The sequence below is a fragment of the Mus musculus genome, chromosome 7 (genome assembly GCF_000001635.26).
Source record: "Mus musculus strain C57BL/6J chromosome 7, GRCm38.p6 C57BL/6J".
Lineage (NCBI taxonomy): Eukaryota > Metazoa > Chordata > Mammalia > Rodentia > Muridae > Mus > Mus musculus.
In genome coordinates, this window is record NC_000073.6 from 61204820 (window position 1) to 61221293 (window position 16474).

Below are 16474 nucleotides of genomic sequence, written 5' to 3' on the forward strand. Positions count from 1 at the left end.
ATGGGTGCTTCATCAATACAGTGTTCCTGAGCTTTGTGTAACACAAATAATGAAGAATACTTCTAATTGCTTAGGGTAAAACTGTCGAATTTCTGGTTACAAATTAAATATTGAATAACTGTTTTAATCTCTGAAAAAAGGTCATTTTAGTTCTACAGTGTGATGTACACAGAATGTAAGGAATGCATTTTGATAAAAGTTTATGTACCTAGAATCACAGTGTTATGTCACCCTAGATGGCTTGTATAAGAAAAACGATAACTGTATACTGTAAAAACTAAACCCATCTATGTCTATCCTGCCCAGTAATTGACTTTTGGAAAGTTTACCAATCATAAATAAGCTGGTGGCAGAATCACAGAGCACCTACAAGTAGACTTTCTCATCTCTAGGACATGCAGACTTGGGGGCCAAACATTAGCATTAGAATACAAGCAGCATTATGTCAACCCACTACGTCTTTCTAGTATTATTTCTATTCTTGGTCCACTTCTATAGTTGTCTACCTATATATGAAAATAAACATGAAACACCTTTACTTCTATACTTTTACCTTGTCTAGTGGCATTTTTAAAACAGTTCAGCCCTGTTATCTCAGGTAGTTACCAAATGATACTTCTTCCCAAATGTGGGATTCAGAAGGCAGTATGTAACCATGCATCAATAAATTCTGCAACTGTATACAACATGGAAAAAGACTGCCTAACTGTAATTTACTATGTAGACATCCTCTGCCTTGTCAGCATTACATTAGATATTGTACTAATCAGTATTCTACTGAATAGTTATGATCACACCATTATTAATGTTAATTAAAACTTGAGTAACAATCATGAAAACATGTTCCAACCAAATTAAACTCCCCCATTCAACTGGATTTCAGTTGGCTGCCTCAATCCCTACAGCTGGATAGCATGAATTCTCTTGGAAACCCCATCATTGCAATTGACATTATCACAAAAATTCCCTGAGTGCTGTTATACAAAATTAATTTTCCTAGTGAAAACAATAAATATTGTCTCACACTGCACTCAATGGCAAACTAATTTAAAATTTCAACAAAATTTGCTCCGAGGAACAAATGAGGCTTTTGTGCTTATTTCAAAGCAAAAGAAATGGGCTATTTACTGGATCATTATAACTCTAAAACAAAAGATGCATCAGAACATATATCCTTGGTAGAGAGCATGGCTTTTTATAGAAACTGTCTCCACTATAATTTCCTTACAAATATATTCTACACCACTTGGAAATTATGTTATTTTAGAGAAAACGTGCATATAACAGTTGAGATTATTAGGATGAACTCTCAGAAAACCATGTGTTAACACTGAGTGTTCTTTTCTGGGGTCATAAAATAAATCAAGAATCCAAGTTTTGATGATCTTTCATAAGCTGACACTGATAAACTCCCCAAGATATTACTATATTGGCTTCCTCTAAAGGCTTCTCTATGACAGTCAATTGCAGAAATCCCTGGGAAATTATAAGAATTATCAGTTTCAAGAAAGTGGGTTTTTTTGTTTGTTTGTTTTTTGTTTTCTCCTTGCACCTATCTATTTTAGTGCTTATAAAATTCCTGTGCAGATAACAGAAAAGCAGGATGAAGGTCATTTTGAGAAACAACACATACATGGCTTATCATGAAACTTGTATCCAGGTACAAGATATAGAAAGAAGATAACACAAACTACTTACATGCAGCTCACTGGTTCTTTCAATTTTATGCAAAATTTGAATAAAATTCAATTTTTTCATGTTTCAAAAATAGTATGCCTGTATTCAGGCAATTGTTATTTGCTCACAGTTCTCCACGTTTCAAAATGAACTTTCTCTTAATTTCATAATCCACTATTATATTTTTAAAAAATCATGTGTACAAGTATTCAAGATTAGATCAATTTGCACTTGTACGGAAAGCAATCACTTTAAAGTAGAACTTCTGCAGGAATATGTTTATCAGCATACTTGCAGGATATGTTTAAATTTCAGGGAAAGGAGATAGTTGCTTTGATCATAAATATTGAAGGTTTCATCAATGTTATGACCTACAAACATTTTCAAATATTCTACAAACAAATATGTTATCAGTGACTTTTCAACACTGTAATAGAACACTTAGAATAGAGGAAAGTTTTGGCATATATTGTAAAGTGAAAACGTAGTGTAGAACCAGATAAAATAAGTGAAACTAACTACTACATATCACTCCTGTACAGAGAAATTAAGGAATTAGGAAGATGATCAGTATTGGTGCTCAGAATAATGAGGTATCAATTCACAGAATGAGTTTTAACCTCTTCTGGACCTGATACTGCAAGACTTAATAGTTGTAACTACAACCTGATGGACCAATAAATTGCTTCTAGGGGATTTGCTGAAAAATATTTCTTCATCCAATTCTCATAATTTAATTAATTTCTAAACTTTGATTGGCTGGATAAGAGCTACCATTTAAAGCCGTGCATGATGGTACACTCCTTTAATCCCAACACTTGGGAGGCAGAGGCAGGTGGATTTCTGAGTTTGAGGCCAGCCTGGTCTACAGAGTGAGTTTCAGGACAGCCAGGACTGCACAGAGAAACACTGTCTCTTAAAACCAACCAACCAACCAAACAAACAAACAAACAAAAAAGAGCTACCATTTAAACAACAAACGGAGAGCAAGTACACAATCAAACAAGAAATGTGGAGCATGTCTTCACTTGACTCAATATCTCAAGCAATAACACCATAATTTACTTCATTTATCTAAATTTTAACAGCATTTGAATGATGAACTTTTTATGACACCAAAACTTCTAAATGGAAATAGTGCAATAAATAGTGAATTATAGTACAAAAATCAAAGCATGAATCATATAGCAAATGAATATTCTGTGATAATTTAATCTTTAAAATGGTGGATCATATGAAATTATTAGAAAGAGAGATTAAATATGAAGATATCATAAGTACCTAATTATTCAATCTTGCAATCATGCAGACTAAATATTAATTTTGTTCTTCATGTTTCTAGAAGAAAATTACCTAGCATCTATCTCTTTGCTGATACAAATTAATATGAGCAATAATTATCTAAATATCCCTGTGTTAGATTAACAAGCCTGGACAAACAGTTAAGGCTATTTTAGACAAAATAATGTGATATTCCCATGGTTTTACTATTCTTTTGCTGCCAAGGAACTAGGACTTAATATTTTGTCAAGTTTTCTACCACTGCACTACATCAATAGGCTCTACAGTTATTTTTCTTTCCTTTTTCTTCACTTCTCCAAAATTATTATGAGGAACTCTAAAATATAGTTCTTAGGCAAGGCAAGTAGTGTTCTTTCTACATACAATAAAAGAGAAGAAAAGCAGCTACAGAGAATGAGTTCATGTAAGTCTTGGAATATATACATGGGCATAGCTGCTGTCTGCTAGGCAGTCTGGCTAGTAAGACTCTTCTTTTGCTGTACCACAATAAAAAAAAAAAAAAGCATATCCTCCGATAAAGGATATGCTTCCCTTCCCATAATGAACTCAAAGCAAAGTAGCAGGATCAGTAGAGGGAAGAGATATACAGATGGCAAGGAAATTGACCACATGTTTGTAGAAGTGGGGGATTGGTAACTGGGTGTAGGCTCCAGAACGTCCCAGATACCTGGAAAGCAAAGCACTTCCAGAACTAAACAGGGATGATGTTAGTTGAAATACCACACAAAGGGGTGAGAACCGGTGCAGACAAGATCCAGAGGTTATGCCTGCTACCCCACCCTGTTGAGGGAAGTGGACACTAATCAAACTCAAAAATTTTAGCCCAGAATTGCTCTTGTTTAAATGATATCCATGGACAAAGAGTGGGGCAGAGACTCAAGGAAAGGCCTTCCAGAGAATGCTCTACCTGGGGATCCACCCCATAATCAGCCACCAAACTGAGACTCTATTGGTGATTCCCAGAATTGCTTACTGATGGGAGCCTGATATAGTAGTGTGGAGCTTCCAGGGCCTGATCAATACTGCTGAAGAAGCTTGCAGCCAACCATTAGGCTGAGTATGGGTATGACAATGGAGGAGTTCTGGGAAGGACTGAGGGAGCTGAGGCATTTTAAACCCCATAGAAGAACAAAAATATCAACTAACCAGAGACCCCAGAACTCTCAAGGCCTAATCCACAGTCCAAAACGTACACATGGAGGGACCCATGGCTGCAACTGCATACACCACAGAGGATGGCATTATCTGTCATCTATGTGAAGGAAAACACTTGATCCTATGAAGGCTCATACCCCAAAGTAGGTGATTCCATGGAGGTAAAGTGGGATATTTGTAGGTTGGAAGGAAATTACCCTCATAAACAAAAGAGAGATGTAAAACTGTAGCGGGATAACATTTGAAATGTAAATAAATATAATAACCAATATAAACATTACAAAATAATTGAAGAAAATTCCCAAGAAATTTAATTAAAATGATTAGTCATCTAGATGAAACTTGAAATAATTTATTGTTAAGAGCAGAAAACTAAGCCTTAAATAATATTAAATTTAAGTTTTCTATTATTGGTTTGAGATATATTGGCAGCAAATTGGTATTCTGTGAAATTTTTGTTAGATGTCTCTAAAGGTTCCTAGGTTCTCTAATTTCCCCCTTTGTTCCTCTTTAAACATATACTCATGGTCCTTCTCTTTATTTCTCTTAGAATAGTTGTCCAGATACATAATATCCTAAGTCAGTAAGCTCACTTCTGGCTCAAATCTATATGTCTGTGTAAGTCTCACTATTTGTACAATTGCTGAAGAATCTATATCAGTCATCAGGTTAATGCAAATACAGTTAGGAACAGGATATCAGGGAAAATATAAGATCAGGAAAATGTAGACAGGAGGTAGGAAAAGGCTTCTGTACTTGATGTTCCTATTGGACATTGAAATCAAAATATCCTGCATAATAAGGTCACAAAATTCTGTGACTTAAGAGTCCCATCAAGGAAATGGAGTACCTACTACATCCTTAGAAATATTTACATTGGCTACATGTAGGAGAGAGTGTCAAATTCATTCAGACTCCTGTATGTACAATTCCAATATTCATGGAAAGAACAGTACCCATGTGTATTTATGAGGATGATGTATTGGACTTTACTAAGATAAACAAAAAGTGAACTCAAACCATTAAATGTTAGTTTGAAGCTTGAGGATGTAATTTTGATGGTGTCTGAATATTTTCTTAGAGTCAGCTATATTTTATGGGATTCGGGTATATGACAGAGCATATACTATGCAAATATGAATATTATATAACTTTAGGAAGACAGTAAAATTGAATTTTATAATATACTTTCTATTATATTTCTTCCTCTGAGCAACCATGTCAAATATACAGTGAATATCTGTGAAACTTTTGGACAGTCTTTTAAAACTAGAAGTAAAATGACAATATTTGCTAACTGTAAATTTTATCCACTAGAAGATATTAGTCAAAAAGTACAGAAAAACCATGATATACACTACAGATACAAATAAGTAAATTAAAAGGAAGGTTAAAGTGAGGATGTCTGAATCCCATTTTGAAGGAGAAACAAAATTGCAATGGAGCAGAGGACATAAGGGATGTTCATTGGAGGAAGGAGAGGGAGGGACTGAGTGACAAGATCAGGTAGAAGAAAGACAGGATATAGGAGCAGGAAAATGAATCGAAATGAATTGCCAGGGTTAGGAAATGGGGAATTTCTAAGAAGTCTCAGAGGCCAGAGATGTAAAACCTCCCAGATATCAGTACCTAAGGAGGATTTGGGGGAAATATTAAATAAGAAGGAAGGGAGAGCAACCCACAAAAAGACCAACAGTGTCAAATAACATGATCCACTGGGAACTCAAAAACACAGGCTGACCTGATGCCCTTGGCATATATGCAGGAAATTACTTGTCTGGGCAACATGTTCAGAGGTCAGGAAGGTCAGACAGAAAGGGAAGGGAATTACAATGGAGTAACAGGAAGAGGGAAGCATTTGAGATGTACATATATAAATAAGCCTTTTTAAATTCATCTAGTATAATCCTTTCATAGGGTAGATATGAAGCTGTGGACAAATTGCATGCACTGTTAACTTTATAAAATCTTAGCAGCATATAATAAATTTATCACATTGCTTTGCTTTAAAATGCATAGACAATGACTCACAGTTTCTCTGTCAAGAAATGTATATCATGGACAAGTAAGCATAATTTCATGGATACAAGATAGGTTCAATAGAATCACATGATCAGCACATTTGCTGTCAAAAAATGACAAAATACAACACCATTTCATATTAAAAGTATTGGAGAGATTAGAATGGTAAGGGCTTTCTAGACATCATTGCCAGCATCTGCTGTCACCTGAATTTTTGATCTTAGCCATTCTTAGTGGTATGAGGTGGAATCTCGGGGTTGTTTTGATTTGAATTTCCCTGATTATTAAGGACGTTGAACATTTTTTCAGGTGCTTCTCTGCTATTCGGTATTCCTCAGGTGAGAATTCTTTGTTCAGCTCTGAGCCCCATTTTTAATGGGGTTACATGATTTTCTGGAGCCCACATTCTTGAGTTCTTTATATATATATTGGATATTAGTCCCCTATCTGACTTAGGATAGGTAAAGATCCTTTCCCAATCTGTTGGTGGCCTTTTTGTCTTGTTGAAGGTGTCTTTTGCCTTGTACAACCACTCTGGAAATCAGTCTGGTGGTTCCACAGAAAAGTGGACATAGTACTACCAGGGGATCCTGCAATACCTCTCCTGGGCATATATCCAGAAGAGGTCCCAACCGGTAAGAAGGACACAGGCTCGACTATGTTCATAGCAGCCTTATTTATAATAGCCAGAAGCTGGAAAGAACCCAGATGCCCCTCAACAGAGGAATGGATGCAGAAAATGTGGTACATCTACATAATGGAGCTATTAAAAAGAATGAATTTATGAAATTCCTAGGCAAATGGATGGACCTGGAGGGCATCACCCTGAATGAGGTAACCCAATCACAAAAGAACTCACACAATATGTACTCACTGATAAGTGGATATTAGCCCAGAAACTTAGGATACCCAAGATATAAAGTAAAATTTGCTAAACGCATGAAACTCAACCCTTTGCCCCTTAGAATTGGAAACAAAACACCCATGGAAGGAGTTACAGAGACAAAGTTTGGAGCTGTGACAAAAGGATGGACCATCTAGAGACTGCCATGTGTGGGGATCCATCCCATAATCAGCTTCCAAACGCTGACACCATTGCACACACTAGCAAGATTTTGCTGAAAGGACCCAGATAGAGCTGTCTCTTGTGAGACTATGCCGTGGGTAGCAAACACATAAGTGGATGCTCACAGTCAGCTATTGGATGGATCACAGGGCCCCCAGTTGAGGAGCTAAAGAAAGTACCAAGGAGCTAATGTGATCTGCAACCCTATCAGTGGAACAACATTATGAACTAACCAGTACCCCTGAGCTCTTGACTCTAGCTGCATATGTATCAAAAGATGGCCTAGTCAGCCATCACTGGAAAGAGAGGCCCATTGGACTTGCAAACTTTATATGCCCTAGTACAGGTGAATGCCAGGGCCAAAAAGTGTGAGTGGGTGGGTAAGGTGAGTGGGGGGGGGAGGGTATGGGGGACTTTTGAGATAGCATTGGAAACGTAATTGAGGAAAAAACCTAATAAAAATATTATAAAAAGAATGGTAAGAGCTATACCACATCAAACTAAAAACAATACACTAAAAAACCAATTCCCAATATCAAATTAAATGGAGAGATACTTGAAGCAATCCCACTAAATTCAGACACAAGACAAGGATGCCCACTCTACCCATATCTTTAAAAAAATTATACAAAATTGTAGATAGAACAATAAGACAACAAAAGGGGATCAAGGGAATACAAATGGGCAAAGAAGAAATCAAGGTATTACTACTGGCACATTATGTGATAATATACATAAGGAACCCAAAAAATTCTATCAGAGAAATTCTACAGCTGATAAACAACTGCTAAAAGACTGGATAAAAACTTCACTCAAACCAATTAGTAGCTTTTCTTTTTATAAATGAAAAAATGGGATGAAAAAGAAAATACGGAAACAATACTATTCACAGTAATCAAAATATTATGAAATATTTCTGTATAACTATAACAAAAAAAGCGAGAGACCTGTATTACAAAAGATGCAAGTCTCTTATGAAAGAGATTAAAGAAGATAGCAGAAAACTTAGATATCTCTTCTGTTCATGGATTATTAGTATTCAGTTAGTATTAATGACCATAACATCAAAAGCAATCTAGAGATTCAATGCAACCCCTATCCCATTTCCAACACAAATCTTAACAAACATGGAAAGAACAATTTTAATGTCATATGGAAAAAGAAATAAACAAAAAAACCTGGATAGGGAAAACAAATCTTAAAATTTAAATAACTTCAGGATTGTTAAGGTGGTTCAAAATATGTAAATCTATCAATGCAATCCACTAAAATATAAAATAAAGTAAATGTAAAACTAAATGAACATTTTACTAGATAGTGAAAAATATTTGACCAAAGTCAATACCTGTCCATGATAAAAGTTTTGGAAAGATCAGGAATTTAAAGCCTATATAAACAATATATGGCACACCAGAAGCCAGCATCCAACTAAATTGAGAGAATCTTGAAGAACCGACCAAAATCAGGATATAGACAAGACTGCCCAATATCTCCCTTAGTATTCAATATTATCTTTATACCCACCAACAAATTTGAACTGTTACCTTCAACAAAAGTGTTAATTTTATAGCATTAAGGAAATTACCGCACAGGTTAAATTGCAGAGAATTTTAACTTGTCTAACCCTGACTTATGAATCCACAAAATCCACTGTTATATGAAGATCAACAATATTGCAGAGTATGTGTAAAAAATATGATATTCAACAGTATAGGACAATGACTGTTTGAAAATTGTCTTTTGTATAACATATAGACTTTATACACATAAAAATTTTATACACATAAATCGCAAAAGCATATGTATCTAAAAAAGATTAATAAAATGCCAACGCAATCCATATATTAAAATTTATATGGAAAGCTCAGGAACCTCTAAATTAAATACAGTATTTCAGACACCTAAAAAAAATATGATATCAGAAGATAACCTTGTATAATGAAGAGTACTCCAGTTTGCTATCTAACACAAAATGGTCATCACTGGAAGCACAGATTGGCACAACTAACACTATAAACTGATGACATTTAATTTATGTCTCAAAACTGAAGTTATGTATATATGTAAATTTGTACATAATAACAATTAGTAAAATGACTTGAGATTAAAAGAGATCAAATAAAATAAGTGGGAGGGATAGAAGAAAAATATCTTTGAAAAATAATTAAATTCTCAAATAGTACACACACTTTTTAAAAAAAAATTTCCAGTAGCACAGATATAAAGAATGTCTCACCCTCTACTTGACATTTGAAAAACAAACCTATGTAAAATGTCACCAGTGTTCTCTCTGGGGAACTAATGAGTTTATTGTGCTAACTTATAAAACCCAGGCAATGTGCTATTTAATGCACTGCGTATTTGACCCCAAGGTTGCAGCAAAAAGCCTTTAACCATCAAATAGTATGGTATGTGCATAGGTGTACTGATGAGCTGAGCCTTTTGGGGATCCCTTGGCTATCATTCTCAGTACTTTTCATAAGGTGACATTAAGTTAGATTCGAACAGCCTTATTTATAATAGCCAGAAGCTGGAAACAACCCAGATGCCCCTCAACAGAGGAATGGATACAGAAAATGTGGTACATTTACACAATGGAGTACTACTCAGCTATTAAAAAGAATGAATTTATGAAATTCCTGGGCAAATGGATGGACCTGGAGGGCATCATCCTGAGTGAGGTAACCCAATCACAAAGGAACTCTCACAATATGTACTCACTGATAAGTGAATATTAGCCCAGAAACTTAGGATACCCAAGATATAAGATACAATTTGCTAAACACAATAAACTCAAGAGAACGAAGAACAAAGTGTGGACACTTTGCCCCTTCATAGAATAGGAAACAAAACACCCATGGAAGGAGTTACAGAGACAAAATTTGGAAAGTGTGATGAAAGGATGGACCATCTAGTGATTGCCATATCCAGAGATCCATCCCATGATCAGCTTCCAAACGCTGACACCATTGCATACACTAGCAAGATTTTGCTGAAAGGACCCAGATATAGCTGTCTCTTGTGAGACTATGCCAGGGCATAGCAAATACAGAAGTGGATGCTCACAGTCAGCTATTGAATGGATTACAGGGCCCCCAATGGAGGAGCTAGAGAAAGCACCCAAGGAACTAAAGGGAACTGCAACCCTATAGGTGGAACAACAATATGAACTAACCAGTACCCCGGAGCTCTTGTCTCTAGCTGCATATGTATCAAAAGATGACCTAATAGGCCATCACTTGAAAGAGAGTCTCATTGGACTTGCAAACTTTATATGCCCCAGTACAGGGGAACGCCAGGGCCAAAAAGGGGGAGTGAGTGGGTAGGGGAGTTGGGGGGTGGGTATGAGGGACTTTTGGTATAACATTGAAAATGTAAATGAGCTAAATACCTAATTAAAAAATGAAAAAAAAAACGGTATGGATGAAAAAAAAGAATTGTAAGAACATATTGATGATGAAATTCTCTCATTTGTTGAGGGGTTGTGAATAATCAAATACCCTGCCATAACATCACCATCTCAGACAACTGGGAGAAATTTCCAAAATTCTTAACTCATAGGTGAAAAATTATGATCAAATACTCTACTGAGTCACCGCAGGTGGTGGTGCACATCTTTAATCCCAGCACTTGGGAGGCAGAGGCAGGCAAATTTATGAGTTCAAGGCCAGCCTGGTCTACAGAATGAATTCCATTATAGCCAGGGCTATACAGAGAAACCCTGTCTCAAAATATATATTCTACTAAGATAAGAGGAAACAGTATTGTTTAGGGATTCAGCCCAAGACAGAAGATTCAAACCAATCCCAGTTGGTAAGCCATATATACATATTTAAATATGAGAGAGAGAGAAAGACAGAGAGACAGAGAGAGACAGGCAGAGAAAAGGAGAGAAACAGAGACATGAGAGAGAGAGAGAGAGACCCAGACACAAGCCCCTGTGTTTGTAGATGTCATGAGATTGACAGTGTATGGAATGTGCATGAGATGAACTTATAGGGAATTCTACTATTGATCTATATAATTTTAAAAGAGTGTTCATTTATGAAATAAAAGAAATACATGATAAAATTTCTTGTGCTAATATATGTGTGCTTTTAAACTGCCACATAAAACATATGCACACAAGAAGGCATTCTTATGTTAAAGCTAGAGTGGTCTAAGTGTGAGTTTACAATTTAGTTAATTCACTTACCAAAAGAAAATAAAAATGAGTGTTATAAGTTATCCTTTACTTGCTTTTTGTAGAGTATGTGATAAGAGCAGTCATAAGATCGCTATTTTTTGATGCTCTCTTGTTTGATTCTTTCATTCATATAGTACTAGGATATTATGACTAAAAAAAAAGGAGCAGCTTCTGAAGACACTTTGAAAAATGTGTGTGAAACTGAAGTGGGAAGAAATAGTTCTACTTCTAGTGCAGATTCCTTCTGAGATCAATCAGGATTGACAACTTGATATATAGCTCAGTCCAAGTCAATGAAAGATAACAACATCAAACTAGCTACACTGAATGTAATAGAAAAGAAAGTGGCAAAGAGCCTTGAACGCATTGGCCCAGGGGGAAATTTCCTAAACTGAACTCAAATGGTTCAGGCTCTAAGATTAAAATTAATAAATGGGACCTCACGGAACTTTAAAGCTTCAGTAGGGCGGGGGACATATTTAATAGGAAAAATTAAAAACATACAGATTGTAAAAAATATCTTCAATAACACAACATCCAATAGTGGGCTAATTTCCAAAATATATGAAGAACTCAAGAAATGACCCACCAAGAAACCAAACGACACAATCAAAAAATTGGTTAAAGAATTGAACAGAGAATTCACAACAGTACAATGTGGAATGGCTAATAAACACTTAAAGAAGTCTTCGAAATCTTTACTGATCAGAAAAATGCAAACCAAAATGCCTCTAACATTCCTCCTTACACCAATCAGAATGGCTAAGTTAAAAATTTAAAAAGTGCTATGCCGGTGCCTAGCAAACACAGAAGTAGATGATCACAGTCAGCTAATGGATGAATCACAGGGCTCCCAATGGAGGAGCTAGAGAAAGTACCCAAGGAGCTAAAGGGATCTGCAACCCTATAGGTGGAACAACATTATGAACTAACCAGTACCCCGGAGCTCTTGTCTGTAGCTGCATATGTATCAAAAGATGGCCTAGTTGGCCATCACTGGAAAGAGAGGCCCATTGGACAGGCAAACTTTATATGCCCCAGTACAGGGGAACGCCAGGGCCAAAAAGGGGGACTGGGTGGGTAGGGGAGTGGGGGTGGGTGGGTTGGGGGGCTTTTGGTATAGCATTGGAAATGTAAATGAGCTAAATACCTAATAAAAATGGAAAAGAAAAGAAAAGAAAAAAAAGTCAGGTGATAGCACATGTTGTTGAGGATGTGGAGAAATTAATCTCTCCTCCATTTTTGTTGGGTATTCAAGCTGGTACAACCACCATGGAAATTAATCTGGAGTTTCCTTAGAACCTTCTACCTGAAGATCAGCTATATTACTCTTGCCATAAATACAAAATATGTGCCACCATTCCAAAGGTGCCCATGTTCCACGATGTTCCTAGCAGCCTATTTGTGATATCTGCAAGCTGGAATCAACCCAGATGTCCTACAACAGAAGAATCAATAAAGAAAATATGGTTCATTTGCACAATGGAATACAAATCAGCTATTAAGAAAGAGGACATTATGAGTTTTGCAAGCAAATGGATGGAACTGAAAAATATCATCTAAGTGTGGTAACTTAGACCCAAAAGGATATGCATGACATGTTCTCACTAATAGGGAATATTAGTCAAAAAATACCAAGAAGACAATCCACAGAACTTAAGATAGCTAAAAAGTAGAATGGCCCAAGTGAGGATGCCTCAATCTGACTTGGAGAGAGAGAAGAAAGGAATCATGGCGGGTAGATGGAGGGAGTTATCAGTGTTGGAAAGGGGAAAGGGAATAGCTATGGCTGTAGCATGATCAGGTTGTGGAAAAAATAGAAGTGAAGCATCAAGTGCCAGAAGAAAGCATGCAAGCACACAATCTTAAGAGGGAAGAAGTGAGGGAACCCTCTAGAAAGTACCAGAGACCTGGGAGGTATGAAACTGTCAGGATTGAAAGGGATGGTCTTTAGATGAAAGGCCTGATAGTGTAAAGATGGAACTTGTAGAGTTAACCTCCAGTAAAAAGACAAGGTTTCAATTAGAGTGATGGGGTTTCTGTCCCAAAATCAAAAACTTTGACCCAAAATTAAAAGGGGACAATTACCTGGGTGAAGAGTAGGAAGAGAAATATGTTAGGAAATGCTAGATTTCAAGAGATCTGATGGAGTAAAAAGGGACATAGCATTTTTGCACCCAGGAATACCAAAAGCAGCTGATAAGAGTCAGAGGCAGATAGTTGCATCCACCCAATGGACAGAAGCAGATGACCCAGTTGTTGAATTAGGAAAATACTGAAAGAAGCTGAGGAGGAGGGCAACCTTGTAGGAGGACCATCAGTCTTAATTATTCTGGACCCTGAGATCTCTCAAACACTGAACCACCAAACAAGCAGCACAGAGAGAGAGCATGGGAGAGGGAATGGAGGAGGGGGAGAGGTACAGGGTGCACATGTTGGAGTCAGAGGAAAATTTATGACAGTTCATTCTCTTCTACTATGTGTGACACAGAAGTGGAGCTCAGGTCCTCATGCTTGTCATTTGCACCTTTACCTGCTTAGAAATTTCAGCAGCCCAAACTAAAGAAAATTCTGAGTTAATAAATAGTATTCAGAACTCATACAGTGCAATTCTTACATCTAAGATAGAGTACAAATTTGAATTATTAGCATTCACTCCATGTTTCTTCTGTTAAGTGTCTTCACTTGGCTTCCACAATATCAGAGTCTTTGCACTATAGACCAACAAAATAAGATGAAAAGAATAAACTCTTACATACAGATATATACATTTAATCAGAATTAAAAATTAAAAATAAGCCATGAATTTGAAAAGGAGCAAAGGATATTATGTTGGAAGTTAGGAGAAAGAAAGGAGAAGTAAAACTGTATTATAATTGCAAAAACAAAGCCATCAATTAAAAAAAATACATTTCCCCAAAATAAAGATGAAATTACTGAAGAGCCCTTGCCAATCTAACATTAAACAACAAGTCAATATAGATATAAACCAAGGTTCATCCTAGTCAACTGATGAGTTTTTGGGAAAACATACAGATTATTTTAGTTGGTTATTTTCAGGGCTGTGTGTACTCAGAAAAAAGGCTGCCCAGAAAACCATTACCCAGTAAGCATGATACCTTTCTTATAGAATAAATGACAGAGCCACGCTCCAATACTTGTGCTTTGCATATATTTTCTAGCCTCTTATATGGTCACACTCACTAAGTTTAGATTTTCCTATAATAAATTCTCTGATCATGTGAATACTAGAATGAGGATCTCTGTCCTTTTCTTGTAATTTAATGAGCACATATAAACAAACTTCAAACCAATCTAGGATATCTATTTACTATGTGGCACAGGTGATTAACCTAGATGGCTGCTGTTTGCTTGGAAATAGAGGACTAGATCGTACCATGATATATTCCTATATCTCTTCTTTCCTTTTCAGCTCCCTCTTTTCTCAAGTTTTTGTGCCCACTAGATAATTTTAAATAGCTGAATTAGGATATTGACTCTACAGTGGTTTACTGAATACAGAAGTACATATTTCATACCATTGTCTATGAAAAAGTCTTATGGAAAATCTTTTGCATCATTTTGAGTACAAAGCAAAGGTGAGATTAATAATTAATAATAATGAAGAGACAACTGAATTAATAGACATGGAATACCTAGTACTACATTTAAACTGTCATTATCAGGTCTTTCTACACTGGAAAGTGTGATTTGTATAGGTGACACATAAAATTCAATTTTTGCTTCTATGAGAATGCATATTTAATCCAATAAGAACATTATTTTAAAATAAAACTGTCATATTTATTGATCTTTTTGGGCAGCTACACACTGACTGCCATTCCTAACTGTGAAACATGCAAGATTCAAAAGTGACTAGGATTTGAGCTTGGTGGTATCTAAGTAGTACCTTTAGTAGCTATATAAGCTATCACCCGATGAGGGTATTTTTTGACAACTCCTAGATTTAAATGGCCCAAGCCCCTAATCCAAAAATACCAGCATCCTGAGAAACAGAACCTTTGTTTCCATTCATTTCAGTAATATACAAAGTAAGTTTCATAACAGATTTAATTCATTTAGACTTCCTTTGAGGAATCTGCAGTCAAAACTACTATGAAGGCCTCCCACTTCTATCACTGCCATTCACAATTTAAAATGTTACGGCCTCCGCAAGTACTTGCTTTTATGTGTGTCTGTACTTTCTACAAAATCAAGCAAAGGCTATTGTACTCTTTCCAGTCCCCTTGTTAGGCATCACATGAATGTACAATACAGATTTTAAATTTTTTAATAAACCCCTGCTTTTACTCATTTTAAACAAATTATCCATGCTTGCTTATTCAGATGCACATTCATTTCTCTTAAATAAGCCTCAAAATCTGATAAATCCTCAAAATTTAGCATTATATTACACACAGGGAATCAAAAGAATACAAATGATGGACAGAAAAATAAGAAAAATTGTTGAGCCAAAGACTATAATTGACTACATATTTGCCAGTACAATAATCAAGAGAAGTTGTTAAAGAAAAAAAAATTCTGTGCTAAAGAAATATTAGTAATTACAGTTAATGTTAGTAACTAATGCGATATTAACAGTAAATATAAGCCAGATATGATACACTATGATAGAATCAACCTATTAACACCATTTAATTATTTCACATATCAACATTTAAGTAAAATTATATGCAGTTGAGGCATCTAGATTATGCACAAGAACAAAAGCTTGAATTTAAAAAAACAGTACTACATTATACACAAAAGCCACAAGATGGTATCTAATAATCAAAATTGAAAAAATGCTGTGTAATGCTAAAGATAAATTGTGTTGAAGCAATCTATTTCAAATATTATACATACTAGAACTCAGGCAAACTGGGCAGTGGCTCAAAACTATGGTACATTGTGATTCAAAGTCAAAAACAATATAAAACAAAAGACATTTTTCTGTTAAGGTTTTAATTGGATAAATGCATATTTTTGTTTTGACTGTCCTAAAAGAATGAAGTGTCCATATATATAAGTATGAACATATAACTATGTTTCTTCCCAACAATAGC

General features: G+C 35.7%; 1 long non-coding RNA gene across 1 annotated transcript in view; it reads right to left on the bottom strand.

Annotated features, from left to right (window-relative positions):
- Positions 1–16474, bottom strand: part of A230006K03Rik (RIKEN cDNA A230006K03 gene) — a 301385-nt gene that overhangs the window by 194555 nt on the left and 90356 nt on the right. The gene's annotated exons all lie outside the window — the stretch shown is intronic.